This window comes from Acinonyx jubatus, chromosome D4 (assembly GCF_027475565.1).
Source record: "Acinonyx jubatus isolate Ajub_Pintada_27869175 chromosome D4, VMU_Ajub_asm_v1.0, whole genome shotgun sequence".
Taxonomy (NCBI): Eukaryota; Metazoa; Chordata; class Mammalia; order Carnivora; family Felidae; genus Acinonyx; species Acinonyx jubatus.
The window spans coordinates 73,629,154-73,646,159 of record NC_069391.1 but is presented as its reverse complement, the minus strand read 5'-3'; the positions used below and the strand labels follow the sequence as shown (position 1 = coordinate 73,646,159).

The 17,006-nt window shown below is 37.7% G+C and overlaps 1 long non-coding RNA gene across 1 annotated transcript in view; it reads right to left on the bottom strand.

The window, feature by feature from the left end:
• Window positions 1-17,006, bottom strand: part of LOC128312230 (uncharacterized) — a 90,242-nt gene that overhangs the window by 1,643 nt on the left and 71,593 nt on the right. The window lies entirely within an intron of this gene.

Genomic DNA, 17,006 nt, shown 5'->3' with positions numbered 1-17,006 from the left:
CCAAACACAGTATAAGAAAACTACAGACCAATACCCCTCAGGAGTATAGAAGGAAAATCCTTCACAAAATATTATTAAATAGGTCTCAGCACATATAAAAGCAATTACACATCATGCCCAAGCGGAGCTTAACCCAGAAATACTAGGTTAGTTTAACAACTGAAAATCAATTTAATGTAATGCACTATATTAATACAGTGATGGACAAAAAAACAAAACAAAACAGATTACTATCTCAATAGATGCAAAAAAAATCACTTGGCCAAATTCAATAGCTATTTATGATTTAAAAAAATATTCTCAACAAACTTCCTCAACCTGATAAAGGGCATCTCTGAAAACCTACAATTAACATCCCATGTAGTAGTGAAAGACTGTATTCTGTCCCCTCCCCCCAAATCAGGAATAAGACTAGGATGTCCACTGTCATCACTTCTATTCAAGATTGTACTGGAGATTCTGTCAATGCAATAAGACAAAGATACTAGAGGCATAAACATTGAAAAGGAAGAAGTAAAACTATATTTGTGATGACAGAGTCATGGATGTAGAAAATCCTAAGATACAAAAAAAGAAAAAAGAAAAAAAAAACAAAGAACTAGAACTAACAGTTTGGGTTAGCAAGGTCAGAGTATACAAGATCAATATAGAAAAATCAATTTTATTTCTCTAAGCTAACAATGAACAATCCAAAAGTGAAATTGAGGAAACGATTTCATTCACAATACTATCAAAAGATCAAAATACTCAGGAATATATTTAACAAAAGAAATGCAGGACTTGTACAGTGAAAACTATACAGAATTGTTGAAAGCAATTAAATGCTTAAATAGAAAATTATTTCATATTCATAGATTGGAAAGACTTAATGTTGTTAGTTGGCAATTCCTTCTAAGTTAACCTATTGATTTAATGCAATCCTTATCAAAATCCCCACAGGCTTTTGTAGAAATTGACAAGAAGATCCTGAAATTTACATAAAAATAAAAATAGAACAGCCAAAATCTCTTTGAAAAAGGACAAAGTCAGAGGACTTATCTTACCTGATTTAAGACTTACTATAAAACTTCAGTGATTAAGACAATGTGATATTAGCATAAGAATAAGTATAGATCAATGGAACAGAATAGAGTCTGGAAATAAGTTATACATATACGGTCAATATATTTTTGATAAAGTTTCCAGGGTAATCCAAGAGGATAAGAATTATCTTTTGAACAAATGAAATGGTGCTGGAAAAACTGTAAATCTAAATGCAAAAAAATAAACCTAGCCTTCTTCCTTATACGATGTACAAAAACTTACTCAACACAGATTGTACACCTAAATATAAGAATTAACTACAAATCTTCTAGAGGCAAAGAAAGATTACAGTCTTTGAAGTCTTGGGTTAGGCAAAAATGTCTTAGGTATGACACCAAAAGAATAAAGGTTGGCCAACTGGAGTTACAAAACTGAAAATGTGTGTTCTTCAAAATACAACACTGAGAACATTATGAACTGACAAAGTCATAAACTGGGAGAAAACATTTGCAAAACATACACCTGATAAAGGACTTGTACCCAAAATACATATAAGAAAAAAACTTCATAACTCAATAGTAAGACCAACAGCCTAATTAAAAACGGGTAAAATATTTTAACAGACATTTCACCAAATAAGATAAATGACTTGAAAATAAGCACATGAAAAGATGTTCAATATTACTAGTCACTTCAGAAATACAAATAAAACCATAAGATACCACTGCACACCCACTAGAAAGGCTAAAATCAAAAGGCTGACAATATCAAAAGGCTGACACAGATGCAGAAAGATGTTGCTTTTGAAGGAATTCATGTGAGAGAAAGATAAATGAGTGCTTTGGGGAACAAACCTCATGGAGGTGATGTGGCTTAGAATTTTTAATTTTTTTATTATTTTTTAATGTTTATTTATTTTGAGAGACAGTGTGAGCAGGGGAGGGGCAGAGAGAAAGGGAGACACAGAATTCAAAGCAGGCTCCAGGCTCTGAGCTGTCAGCACAGAGCCTGATGTGGGACTTGAACTCATGAACCCTGAGATCATGACCTGAGCCGAAGTTGGATACTCAATGGACTGAGCCGCCTGGTAGCCCCAGCTTAAACTTTTTTGATTGGGCAAATCTCAAATGGTTCTGCCAGGCAGCTACAACTTAAAAATGAGAGAATTGTATTAGAGGAGCCATACAACTTCTTCCTTTGAAATGGGAATAAGTTATGGGTGGACCTAGGTGGCTCAGACAGCTGAACGTCCAACTTCAGCTCAGGTCATGATCTCAGGGTTCATGGGTTCAAGCCCCACATCTGGCTCTACGCTGACAGCTCAGAGAGTGGAGCCTGCTTTAGATTCTGTGTCTCCCTTTCTCTCTTGTCCTCCCCCACTCGCATTCTGTCTCTCTCTCGAAAATAAAAAATAAACAGTAAAAAAAAATTTAAATGGGAATAAGTGGAAGGGAGAGGAAATGCAACCTCAGGGCAGGGAGAAGTATACATGGAACACATAAGTGGTTATGCTGAGCGTGTGTGTGATAATGAGACAACAGCCAGATGAGGGATAGGCTGCAGGCAGATGAGCTTCCAGAAGTAGATCAGGAGACAGCAACATCAGATTTGGGTTGTCCTTGAAACCACAGCTCTGGAAAACTGGGTTTGAAAACAGTATAGAACAAAATAAGACGTAAAAAAAATTTTTTTTCACTCTTACAGTAAACTATTTTCTTCACTCATTTGGGTTAGAATTTCCTAGTGATTTAATTCTCCAGGCAAATTCACTGCAAATCTTTGATACAAAACAGTGAAACCAATTATCAAGGGGAAATTTTTATGTCCCTCCTCCTTCTAGTGTCTTGGTTTTTCCTCTGAACTTTTTATATTGTGTTTAAAACGAAAATAAAATTTCATTTAACACCTGTAGGTAAAAACTGAATCATTAGTACACATTAAAGTTTGAATTTGACATGCCTGAGGATGTTAATTTTTTGGAGTGTTCTTGGTACTTAGTAAATTTTACTCACCTAACCATCCTGTATATTCTTATGAGGCATCACTAGCTTTACAGGAAGGATTCAGAGGAAGTCAGTATGAGAAATAGGTTTCACCAAAAAAATATTTTAATGATTTGCTTTTACTAATACAACCTGATAAAATCCAGAATACATATTGTCTGATTTAAATTTTGCCAGAACTATTATCTTCTGATTTTTCCTCTGACTGGGCTGTCTGACACTGGAGAGCACACATACCATTTAAATTGTCATTTTATGCCACAGAAATTTTATATAATATTAAATTCATGAGACAATAATGGTTACACCATCCCACTTCACAAATGTAACTCTAACATGTGATCATCTAGTGACCATCTGTAAGGATCTTAGAAGACGAAAACTGCTTCACAAGGCAAGCATTTTCCTTGTTTGATAATACTTTCATTTTCAGATATACAAATGCTCAATATATAGTTTTTAAATTAATTAACTTGACTATTATTTTTCTACTTATAAACAGTCTCTGATTTCAAAAAAAAATCCACAGATATGCTACATTGTGATGCTCAAGAGAAATTAATAGTCAATCACCCCTATTACTTGAATGGTCAATCAGTGTCAGCAAGCAAGAAATGGGGAGGGATTTTTTGACATAGAGTAGACTATTTGATTCTACTGTGATCAAGAGAACTGTATTCCTGGGGCACCTGGGTAAAATAGCTCAGTCGGTTAAGCATCCGACTCTTGATTTCAGCTCAGGTCATGTCCCACGGTTTCTGAGATCAAACTCTGAACTGGGCTCTGCACTGACAATATAGAGCCTGCTTGGGATTCTCTCTCTCCCTCTCTACCTGTCCCTTCCCTGAACAGGTGTTCTTTCTCTCTCTTAAAATAAATAAATAAAAACATTAAAAAAAGAGAGAGAGAGAACTGTATTCTCAAGCAGGATGGTTCAGTGGTTTACTTAGGCTTGTTTTGATTCCCATTGGTACAATGATTTATAATATTGTGGTCTTTAACCTCTCAGAGAAAAAGGAAGAAAATATGTTACATCGAGTTACTAACACTAGAAGGAGAAAAAGCTCTTGCCTACAGTATAAAATGAAGGAGGCCAAAGAAAGTAAGATGTCTGTCTTCCATCCATATGTTTCAACAGGGCAAATGATGTTCAATGCTAAGGAAAAGGTTGTAAAGTCTGCTGAATCTGATATAAGTGCTATCATCCTATGGGATGTCTCTCAACCATTGCTCAAGGCATTGGAAATACTGCATAGAGTCACAATCAAGGAAATTTTTGAAACTTCTCATTTCTTAGAATATTTGCTAAACCTTCAAAGACTTTTTCTAAATTAAAAAAAAATTTAATGTTTACTTATTTATATTGATAGAGAGTGCAAGCAGGGGAAGGACAGAGAGAGAGGGAGAGAGAGAATTCCAAGCAGGGCTCAAATTCCTGAACCACAGGGTCCTGACCTGAGCTGAGATCAAGAGTTAGATGTTTAACTGACTGAACCACTCAGGTGCCCCTAAATCTTCAGAGTTTAAAAGTCATCAAAGAGAAAGCAACTGAAGGGCTGGAGACCAGCATGCAAAGAACGGGAATTCAAGAGAAGTTGCAGAAGATTCAAGAGAGTGAATAAAGAGCCATGAAGACAAACCACTTTTGTAGCTTTATTCCACATGAAGAGATGGCATCTGTCCGCATCAACCCTGGAGAACTTCAGAGATTCATCATCAAAGGAGACAGTTCTCTTTAGAGAGGAGTCTTGTTTGCCAGGGAATGGCCTCTAGTATTCCAATTACACAGGGGAGAAAAAGAACCTCTTTCAGGACTTACCTAAACTGCAAATACTTAAATACCTCCTGTACATTTTTTTGCCATGTTGGTATATCCCTTGGTATGATTTTTTAATTGATTAAAATTTTCAGACTCTAATATATTTACTTAAAGTGGAAAAAATAGGTAACTAAAACAAATGGAACTCCAGGAAGGTTACTTTCAAAAGAAGGCAACCATTAAAATAAATATACATTATTTTTTTTATTTGGTCCCTGATTAAGTATTGTAGCTTGCTAGAAGTTCTGGGGAGGTGTAGGAAATATAAGACCATAAGACTAAGCCTTTCATCTTGACTACTGAGAAGAGTTAAAAGAAAATTAAAAGGGGATAATCTAGACATACAAGTGGAATCATCTCTTACACCACTGTTTGTATGATCTAGTACATCTATAGCACATGTATAGTTAGATAGGTTGCTTTCAGTATTTTGAACAAGCTTTCTTCAATAATTTAAAAAAATCTTAACTGTTTTCTTAACTTTTACTCTGTGGGGACATTCCCTTGCCCTGGATTAAAAGATTTTGCTGGTCATTCTGCGGTAGTAAAACTCCAAAGATCATATTAAGTGACAAACACATTGTCACTTTTAAATTTGTCTTCTCTCTGCTACTAGAGTTGGCTGTAGCCAAGGCATAAGAGTCTTCCTACAAGATTTTCTTTATGTTAAGCCAAAATCTACTTTCTGGTCTCTCCCATGCCTAAATCCTACCTCTCCTCTATGGAGACATTCTAAATAAGCCCCACCCCTTTCTTCGGAGGTAATGCCTCTATAATTGAACATAGCCATCTTGGCTTTTCTTCCATTCTTCCCTTAAGCCCAAATTACTCTCCTCTCAGTGGTTTCTCAAGATAAAATTTCCCCTTTAAAATTCTCACACCTATAGAAAACTGGAAAGATTAATACAGTTGTACTTATATATCCTTCACCTAGATTTTACATATATGTATAACTCTTATTTTTCTGAGCCATTTGAAAGAAAGTTGGCAACAACATGCTGTTTCATGCTTAACTATTTTAGCATGACAACGTGTATCTCCTAATAACAAGAACTTTGTCTTCAAAACCACATCATCATTATCTCACTTAAGATTAACAGCAATTTGGAGCACCTGGGTGGCTCAGTCAGTTAAGTGTCCAACTCTTGGTTTCAGCTCAGGTCATAATCTCACAGTTGATGAGTACAAGCCCTGCATCAGGCTCTGCACTGACAGCACGGAGCCTGCCTGGAATTCTCTCTCTCCCTCTCTGTCTCTGCCCCTTGTCTGCTCTCTCTCAAAATAAATAAATTAAAAAAATTTTTTTTAAAGATTAACAGCAATTTAATACATTTAATAATATAGTATATACGGACCATATAAAATTCCCCCATTATTCAAATGTCTTTTTAGTTTGTTTGTTTTTTTAAATCTAGGATCAAATAAAGGAGCTCACATTGCATTTGGTTTACACGATTCTCCAGTCTCTTTTAATCTAGAATTGTCCCTTCAAATTTGTACGAATTTCATGACATTGCTCAAGTTAAAATTTTAATCCAGCCATCCTGACCAACCTCAATCTGACAAATCAGAGTCCAAAACCTTCTTCAGATGTAGACAGGCAAAAATAATTTAGAAGATTAATTATCTCCTTTTCTTTCATAGCTTTTTTAGTAGCTACAATAAACAGTTGGTTCCTGTGGTCAAAAACAGCATACCTTAGGCCTGTTTTTTATGAATACCTGTCATGCCGGGTCGTCCCTACCTTGGACTCTTATAATTCTGTTTTTTTTTTTTTTAACATTTTTAGTGTTTATTTATTTTTGAGAGAGAGAGACAGACAGAGTGAGACTGGGGGAGGGGCAGATTGAGAGGGAGACCCAGAATCCAAAGCTGGCTCTAGGCTCTGAGCTGTCAGCCTAGAGCCTGACATGGGGCTCGAACTCATGAACCGTGAGATCATGAACTGAGCCGAAGTCATACGCTCAACTGACTGAGCCACCCAGGGGCGCCTTATAATTCCTTTTTTGACCATACTAATAAAACCTTCTTGGTGGGTTCTTTTCTGTTGGTCTGGATCACTCATGAAAATCAGTTGAGATCATTTTGAAAGTTGAGTCTCTGTTTCATTCATATAGTTGTCACCCTGATTTGTGACATGCCCACATGTGATGAACATAGCTTTGTAGCAGAGGAGAAGAGCTGAGCACAGCTGAGCACAGGAGTTAGTCACTCAGGCAGGACCAGAATGGGGCAGAGACTGACAAAGTGTTGATACAAATGCAGAGACTCAGGATGGCCAGCAAAGAAAGATGACCCAGGGTTCCTAACAATCCCTGTTTTACTGCAGGCAATGGGCCGCCAGGGATGGGAGGGTGAAGATTCCAAGATGGTACTGATGTCTTCAAAGGTGAACAGTGAACCTGGAATGGAGTCTGCTGTGGGGCACTCTCAATCCAGGAGATAGGCAGATTGCAGGAAGGGAATTTTGTGCCTGGACAAACAGGGTCCTTGCCCTCAGACAGAAGTTCAGGACATATTTTCTGTCCCCAGAAAGATTGCTGCATAAAACAGAGCAAGTATTCGGAGAATTTATGTACATAGGGGGTTAGAAGTGGCTTTTAGAATAGAGACAGAAACAGTATGTGAAAAGGGGGTTGTGGTCTGGGGCAACAGTAGACCACTGTATCTTGACTCTGTATTCAAAACACTATACCCCAAATCAGTGGCAGTTCCAGGAAGTATGTGCGCATTTGATATTCCTCAAGTCAGTTTCATCCTTGCTTTACCTTTTGGCTCAGAACCTCGCTGAAAAACAAAACAAAAACTCAAAATCCCCTTAAACCCTTTTCATTAATATAACCTCTGTTTTATCAGGTATCATCAGCCTATTGTATTTTCAGTTGAAGTAAAAATTAATAATACACTTTGTATTCCAGGGGATTTCTTATGTCCTGCTTCCTCCAGACAATTCTCACATTTATCTTAGCCCTGAGTTCCTGGCAGATTGCTCTGGTTCTTCCTCTAATACTCTTTCACTGCCATCCTCTGGAGCCTGCAGACTGTCCCTGGTGACCAGAAGTGCTCTATTCTTATCCCCAATGCCCTGGATCTTGCAGGTTTTAAGAGTAAAGAGAAGGCAGGTTATGCTGTCGTAACAAACGGTCTCCCAAATCACAATGGCTAACTGCAAAGGTTTATTTCTCATTGTGCTTCATGCTCATTACAAGTCAGTACAGCTTTGCTCATATTGCTTTAACCCGGGACACTGGCTGATAGAACAGCCTCTATCTGGAACATTGCCAGTCTCATCGCTGAGAAAAAGGAGAAACGGCAAACCACACACTGGGTCTACAAGTGACCGCCTGGAAATGACACATGCCACTTCTGCTTACATTTCATTGGCCAGAGGAAATCTCATGAACTGACCTGACATCAGTGCTATAGGGAAGTATAATATTCAGGAACAATATTTCAATTTACCTTATGTGTTGTTGCTACTAGGATATAGGTTGCTATCAGGGTTCATGTGCCTATCAGGATCCACTTGCTTCTCTATCAGGATGTATGTGCCATTGCAAAAGGACAAGAAGCTTCGGGGTCATTGGCTATGACTGAGTTTCTCACTGGTGTATTGACTACATAGTTCTCCCTAGGAATACAGGTTTCCAGAATTTCTTCTCCTCTTCCTCACATGCACTGTGGGTTCTGGGCTTGCTTAGGGATCAGGCTTAGGTCAGGATTGATACGCAAAGAACAAGCATGGGATGCCTCCTTTTCCTCTCTTACTAGCAGCTGGGTCACAGGCCTCCCCCAAGTTTTCTTTTTGGCCCATACAGCTTCTTCCTGAAAGACTGTTTTTGTTTCATTTTGTTATTATTATATTTTTTTCATCCTGGCCAACCATTTCACAACACACTGACAGCAGATTCAATTTTTCTTATGTTTCTTTATGAAATGATTTTTTTTCATTAGCACTTTTTAAAACCCCAGTTCATTCTAGGTTTTGGCCTGTCACAGGTTTCTATCATTCTTTTTGATTTATTTCTCTGTGACTCAAATTTCTACTCAAGGCTATGAGTACAAATGAGATCACATTTACAGTAGTAACTCAAATTTCCTTGATTCATCTTGTCCCCTTGCTCATGTAAGACCTTTTGATCTCACCAAATGTCTCTCCAGTTATTTCTGGGCATGCCAGGACTGCAAGCTGGGGTCAGGAGTTCCATCACATTCTTCTGTCTAGGCCTCCATCCCACAAATATCTACTGTTGGTGAACCCAGCTTGACACTTGGGTTATTTAGGACTCTGGCTGCAAGTTATAGAAACCAACTGAGCTAACTTAATCAAAATGGGGAGTCTACGATAAGAATACTAGGCCATCTCTCAGAATATATGGAATATACCTGGGTCTCAAGAAAGTTCTATTAGACATGAAAAAGAAAACATTTAAGAATTTCCCCTCTTTCATCTGCTCATTTCTGGGTGTCTGTTCTCAGCTTGCCTTTACAGACAGGCCCTTTCTGCTCTCTGGGCCCACATTGGAGAGATCCCCAAATTCTCCCCAAATCCCATATTCAATTTCTGCTGAGAGGATGCCCTTCCCTCAGGTTTGATCAGGAGTCCAGGTGTGGACTTTAAGTTAAAAATAAGGTTTACTGAGCACAAAAAAAAGTAGGGGAGAGGTCTGGAGATTTGGCAGAGTCAGGTGGGAATTGGGGGGAAAAAGATTTTTCTTGAGTTTTCCAGACATTGTAAAATAAAGTACCACAGACTGGGTGACCTAATCAATAGAAATTTATTCTCTCATAATTCTGCAGGCCAGAAGTCCAAGAACAGGGTATCAGCAGGTCTGACTTCTTTTGAGGTATCTCTTCTTGGCTTATTGATGACCTCTTTCTTGCTGTGTCCTCACATGGTCTTTCCCCTGTACCTGAAAATCCTTGATGTCTCTCTCTGTCCTAATCTCCTCTTATTTATAAGGACACCAATTGGATTAGATTAGGGCCCTTGTTTTAATTCAATTACCTCCAAAAGCCCCATCTTGAAATAGTCACATGTTGAGGCATAGAAGTTTCAACATATAAATTTGGGGGGAACACAGTTTAACCCATAATGTCTGTTGCCTAATAACTCACCCCAAAATTGGTGATGTAAAACGAACAAAAAAATTTTAAGTAAGCTCTATGCCCCATGTGAAGCTTGAACTCATGACCCCAAGATCAAGAGTCACATGCTCTATTGACTGACCCAGCCAGGCACCCCTGTAAAACAAAATTTTTTCCTAAACTCATAGATTATGCAGGTCAGAAATTCAGAAAGGGCAGAGTGGGGATGGCTCTTCTCTGTTCCACGATGTCTGGGCCCTCGGATGGGGGTGACTCAAATGGCTGGGTGCTGACAAACAGCTGAGCTAGGGGATTCACATCTGAGATGGCTTCTTCACTCACAACTTTAGTGCTTGGGCTGAAATGGCTGAAATATATGCTTAGAAGGCATTGTCAACCACAACAAACACATGTCGCCTCTCCATGTGACTTAGGCTTCCTTGCCAAATGGCAGCCTTGGGAAATATGGACTTCTTAAACGTCCACTCAGAGCTCCAAGAATGACTGCTCCAGCGATCAAAGAACACAGTGTTGGGGTGCCTGGGTGGCTTAGTCGGTTAAGTGCCCGACTTCGGCTCAGGTCATGATCTCGCCACTTGTAAGTTCAAGCCCCACATCAGGCTCTGTGCTGACAGCTCAGAGCCTGGATCTTGCTTCATATTGTGTCTCCATCTCTCTCTGCTCCTCCCCCACTCACATTCTGTCTCTCTGTCTCTCAAAAATAAACATGAAAAAAATAGAAATAAAAAAGAACACAGGATCACTTCTGTTGTATTCTATTGACTGAAGAAGTCACAAGCACAGATAAAACAAGTGCCAAAGAATTTGTGGCCATATTACAAAATTGCTACAACATACATGTCCAAACTAGCTACTACATCACTGTCCCATGTACCCTCTGTGAGAAGACTTGGGATCTAGACTTTATTTAGACTAGTCTTTATTTATTTAATTCCCTCCCCAGATTGTTGGTTCTTGATGTACCTTCTAAGGTAAGCTTTTTAAAAACATATTTCTTAAAGTTTATTTCTTTTTTGGTAATCTCTATACCCAACATGGGGGTCAAACTCACGACCTTGAGATCAAGAGTCGCATGTTCTACCGATTGAGCCAGCCAGGTGCCCCTGTAAGCTTTTTAACTGTTTAATTCCTGTCACCACTAATGTGTCAACAGCCACACTCAAGTTCTTTTCTACTCATGCATCTTAAGTCTGCAATATTTCAAGGTTTTTTCAGTCTTATCCTATCTCACAATATGCTTGTGGGTACTTAAGTCTTTTAAGCCCTTGTGAGAAATTCACACTTTTAGTATCATTTTTCTAAACATATTTTGTTCAGTTTAAAGGAATTAAAGAGGTGTCAAACTGTTTTTATTGAGATATAATCGACATATAACATATTAGTTTCGGGCATGTAAAAGAATGCTTCAGTATTTTATAGATATTGTGAAATGATCATCATGATAAGTCTAGTAAGCATCTGTTACCATACATAGTTACAGTATTTTTCATGTGATGAGAACTTCTAAGATCATTCTCTTAGCAACTTTCAAATACACAATACAGTACAAGTAGCTATAGTCACCATACTGTACAGCCCATCCCCAGGGCTTATTTATTTTATAATGAGAAGTCTGTATCTCTCTCTGTCTGTATTTCACTCATTTCACTCACCTCCAACTCTGGCAAACACAATCTGTTCTCTGCATCTATGAGTTTTTTTTTCTTTTTTTTAATTTCACATATAGGTGACATTATACAGTATTTGTTTTTCTCTGTCTGACTTACTTTACTTAGTGTAATGTCCTTAAGGTCCATCCATGTTGTTGTGAATGGCAAGAATTCCTTTTCTTATGGCTGAGTAATATTGCATTATATATATAATGGAGATATCTTTTCAGATTAGTGTTGTTGCTTTCTTCAGATAAATACCCCAAAATGGAAGTTCTGGATCATGTGGTAGTTTTATTTTGAATTTTTTGTGGCTCCTCCATAATGGCTGTACCAATTTATATTCACACCAACAGTGCACAAGTATTCCCTTTTCTCCACATCCTCGTCAACATGTTATTTCTTGTGTTTTGATCTTAACCATTCTGAGAGGTGTAAGATGATACCTCATGGTTTTGATTTTCATCTCCTGATGATGAATGATGAGGGATGATGAGCACCTTTTCATGTACAGGTTTGCCATCTATCTGTATGTCTTCTTTGGAAAAATATCTATTCAGATCCTTTGCCCATTTTTTAATCAGATTGACTTTTTTTTTGCTATTGAGTTATAGGAGTTCCATACATATTTTGGATATCAACCTTTTATCAGATATGCGATTTGCAAACATTTTCTCCCATTTGTTAAGCTGCCTTTTTATTTTGTTTGTTTCCTTTGCTGCGCATAAGCTTTTTAGTTTGATGTAGTCCTACTTGTTCATTTTTGCTTTCGTTGCCTTTGCTTGTAGTAACAAGTCCAAAAAAATCATAAGCAGAACCAATGTCAAGTAGCTTACTGCCTGTTTTCTTCTAAGAGTTTTATGGTTTTGGGGCTTATTTTCAAGTTTTTAATCCATTTGAGTTAATTTTTTATATGCTGTAATGTAGTGGTCCAGTTTAGTCTTTTACATGTGGTTGTCCAGTTTCCCCAACACTACTTATTGAAGAGACTGCCTTTTCCATGTTCTTGGCTCCTTTGTCATGAACTAATTAACCATTTGTGGGTGGATTTATTTCTGGGCTCTCTATTCTGTTCCACTGATCCATGTGCCTGTTTTTATGCCAATACTGTACCGTTTTCATTACTATAGCTTTGTAATATAATTTGAAATCAGGAAGTATTATGCCTCCAGCTTTGTTCTTGTTTCTTGAGATTGTTTTGTCTATCTGGAGTCTTCTGCAGTTCCAAACAAATTTTAGGATTATTTCTTGTATTTCTGTGAAAAATGCCATTGGAATTTTTATAGGGATTGCATTGAATTTGTAGATTGCTCTGGATAGTATGAACATTTTAACAATATTAATTCTTCCAATTCATTAGCACAGATTATCTTCCCATTTATTTGTGTCTTCAATTACTTTCATCAATGTCTTATAGTTTTCAGTATACAGGTCTTTTACCTCCCTGATTAAATTTATTCCCAGGTATTTCATTCTTATCACTGCAATTATAAATGGAATTTCTTTCTTAAATTCTCTTTCTGATAATTCACTATCAGTGTATAGAAATGTGACAGGCTTTTGTATTCCGATTTTGTATTCTGCAACTTTGCTGAATTTATTAGTTCTAACAGTTTTTGGTAAAGTCTTTGGGGTTTTTTACATATAATATCACATATGCAAACAGTGAGTTTTATTTTTCCTTTCCAAGTTGGATGCCCTTTATTACTTTTTCTGCCTAATTGCTCTGGCTAGAACTTCCAATACTATGTTGAATAAAAGTGGCAAGAGTGGACATCATTGTCTTGTTCCTTAGTAATTTTTTATTGGATACTCGCTCTTGTGAATTTCACATTCTTTGGGCATGAGTATTGTATTCTTTAAAAAATGTTAAAATTGCACCAAGAAGCATAAAATACCTAGGAATAAATCTAACCAAAGATGTAAAGGATCTGTATGCTGAAAACTATAGAAAGCTTATGAAGGTAATTGAAGAAGATTTAAAGAAATGGAAAGACATTCCCTGCTCATGGATTGGAAGAATAAATATTGTCAAAATGTCAATACTACCCAAAGCTATCTACACATTCAATGCAATCCCAATCAAAATTGCACCAGCATTCTTCTCGAAACTAGAACAAGCAATCCTAAAATTCATATGGAACCACAAAAGGCCTCGAATAGCCAAAGTAATTTTGAAGAAGAAGACCAAAGCAGGAGGCATCACAATCCCAGACTTTAGCCTCTACTACAAAGCTGTCATCATCAAGACAGCATAGTATTGGCACAAAAACAGACACATAGACCAATGGAATAGAATAGAAACCCCAGAACTAGACCCACAAACGTATGGTCAACTCATCTTTGACAAAGCAGGAAAGAACATCCAATGGAAAAAAGACAGTCTCTTTAACAAATGGTGCTGGGAGAACTGGACAGCAACATGCAGAGGAATGAAACTAGACCACTTTCTGACACCATTCACAAAAATAAACTCAAAATGGATAAAGGACCTGAATGTGAGACAGGAAACCATCAAAACCTTAGAGAAGAAAGCAGGAAAAGACCTCTCTGACCTCAGCCGTAGCAATCTCTTACTCGACACATCCCCAAAGGCAAGGGAATTAAAAGCAAAAGTGAATTACTGGGACCTTATGAAGATAAAAAGCTTCTGCACAGCAAAGGAAACAACCAACAAAACTAAAAGGCAACCAATGGAATGGGAAGAGATATTTGCAAATGACATATCGGACAAAGGGCTAGTATCCAAAATCTATAAAGAGCTCACCAAACTCCACACCCGAAAAACAAATAACCCAGTGAAGAAATGGGCAGAAAACATGAATAGACACTTCTCTAAAGAAGACATCTGGATGGCCAACAGGCACATGAAAAGATGTTCAGCATCGCTCCTTATCAGGGAAATACAAATCAAAACCACACTCAGGTATCACCTCACGCCAGTCAGAGTGGCCAAAATGAACAAATCAGGAGACTATAGATGCTGGAGAGGATGTGGAGAAACGGGAACCCTCTTGCACCGTTGGTGGGAATGCAAATTGGTGCAGCCGCTCTGGAAAGCAGTGTGGAGGTTCCTCAGAAAATTAAAAATAGACCTACCCTATGACCCAGCAATAGCACTGCTAGGAATTTATCCAAGGGATACAGGAGTACTGATGCATAGGGGCACTTGTACCCCAATGTTCATAGCAGCACTCTCAACAATAGCCAAATTATGGAAAGAGCCTAAATGTCCATCAACTGATGAATGGATAAAGAAATTGTGGTTTATATACACAATGGAATACTACGTGGCAATGAGAAAAAATGAAATATGGCCTTTTGTAGCAACGTGGATGGAACTGGAGAGTGTGATGCTAAGTGAAATAAGGCATATAGAGAAATACAGATACCATATGGTTTCACTCTTATGTGGATCCTGAGAAACTTAACAGGAACCCATGGGGGAGGGGAAGAAAAAAAAAAAAGAGGTTAGAGTGGGAGAGAGCCAAAGCATAAGAGACTGTTAAAAACTGAGAACAAACTGAGGGTTGATGGGGGGTGGGAGGGAGGAGAGGGTGGGTGATGGGTATTGAGGAGGGCACCTTTTGGGATGAGCACTGGGTGTTGTATGGAAACCAATTTGACAATAAATTTCATATATTAAAAAAAATAAAAATAAAAATAAAAAATAAATATAAAAAATGTTAAATATTTTCTGGCCAGTGGGTCACTAGCAGGTTAGTTTGATCCTTTTAAGGTTATTTAAAAGTCTTTTTTAAAGTGAGTCTAGAAGAGCTTTTTTTCTGGAGCTAATTTAGTCCTGTTTCTAAGGCATATCCCTCATGGAGTCTCTACCAAATGTCCTTCGTACTTGGTGAAATCTCTCGTTTGGATGGAATAACTCTAATAATTAATATGCAGGCCTGGGGCCTATTCATCTTATAGCTCCCCAGTAATTGTTGCTTCCTTTGAAGTTGCTCTTTTCCAGCTACATGGGGTCTAATCATATGTATTTGCAGATTGGTATTTTGTAAAAACATGAGGCAACCTATGCAAATTTCTAAAGTTCTTTCTCTGTGTAGCTGTATCCTCTCTGGTACTCTGTCCTATAAATTCTAATTGCCTGAAATCTAAGCTCTGCCTTCTTAATTCCAGAAGATTGTCAAACTCTTTTTGTGTCACAGTCTAAGAATGATCCCAGGAGAGAGAAAACCTAGGCAATGGGACGGGGCTCACCTCTCTTATTTTTCTTTTCTCAGGAATAAAGTTCACTATTGCCTTATATCTAATATCCGAAAATAGGTGTCTCCTATATATTTTCCACTTTTCTAGTTGTTTATGGTGGGAGGGTAATTCCAGATTGTTACTCTCTCCTGGCTGAAAAAAAAAAAAAGCCAGGATATTTTAATAACTAATCAAAGCACTCAAGCTAAGGAGCTTAGCTACTTCAGTTGTATGCTAATCTATGTCCAAGCTTCCTGGAATTCAAAGATTATAAGGGCAATAACTTCTGTACCCGTTCTTTAAGGATATAAATTCACAATTGGCTGTGTACATCATCAACTACACTTAAGAACTTTCTTCTGCATCAGAAATATTTCCAATTGAAAAAAAAGAATTTTATTTATAGAATCACCATTCTCCCTGGCCATTTAATTGTCTTCCTTTCTGTGTTTTCTTAAAACTGCTTTCTTATAGTCTAGAGTATATGTATGATTATTTCTCAGATTTCCCTTCCTTTCCCTGACACTTTCCATGTTGATGAAATTCAGAATTCTATCATTTCCACATCATTATAACTTCTTCACTGTTCTTTAGAATTAGGTCCAAGTTAGTAGTTCTCTTTATTCCTTCCACCACCTGCTTTTAGGGAGAGTGATTATAAGGGCAGAATTTACCCGTGCTCTGTTTTTAGAAGATTGAGACTTTGTGCAGACATCTGTCTGTTCAGGAGAAGTTCCCCATCCTTATTATATCTTGTCTCTAGACCAATCTTGTACTCTGTATGAGGAAAGCATTTCTGAGGCAGTCTGTAAAACATATTGTCTTATAACATTCACCCCATCTAGTCTTCTCTTTGTTTAATTTCATCCAAATGGCCTCTGAATCCATTTTACTGATGCTGAGGATGTATATACTTGGTTTTAGTACAGACTATGACTCTAGATAACAATGTTCATAGTTAAAATGAGAACTATCTGTTATTTTTCCCAGGTCTTGCCCTCCTCTATCATTTCACATAGCAAGGATAGGGCAGCAAGACATAGGCAATATCGTCAATAGCCATCAAAACCCCAGGTTGGGGTCAAAGAGTTTCAGGCTCGAGGAAAGATGGTCTGGTAATGTAAAGAGAGAAGTGGAAGAGTGGAAGCAGCTGTATCTATTATTTTGGGTGCTTTGGTAAATACAAATAGGGCCTGT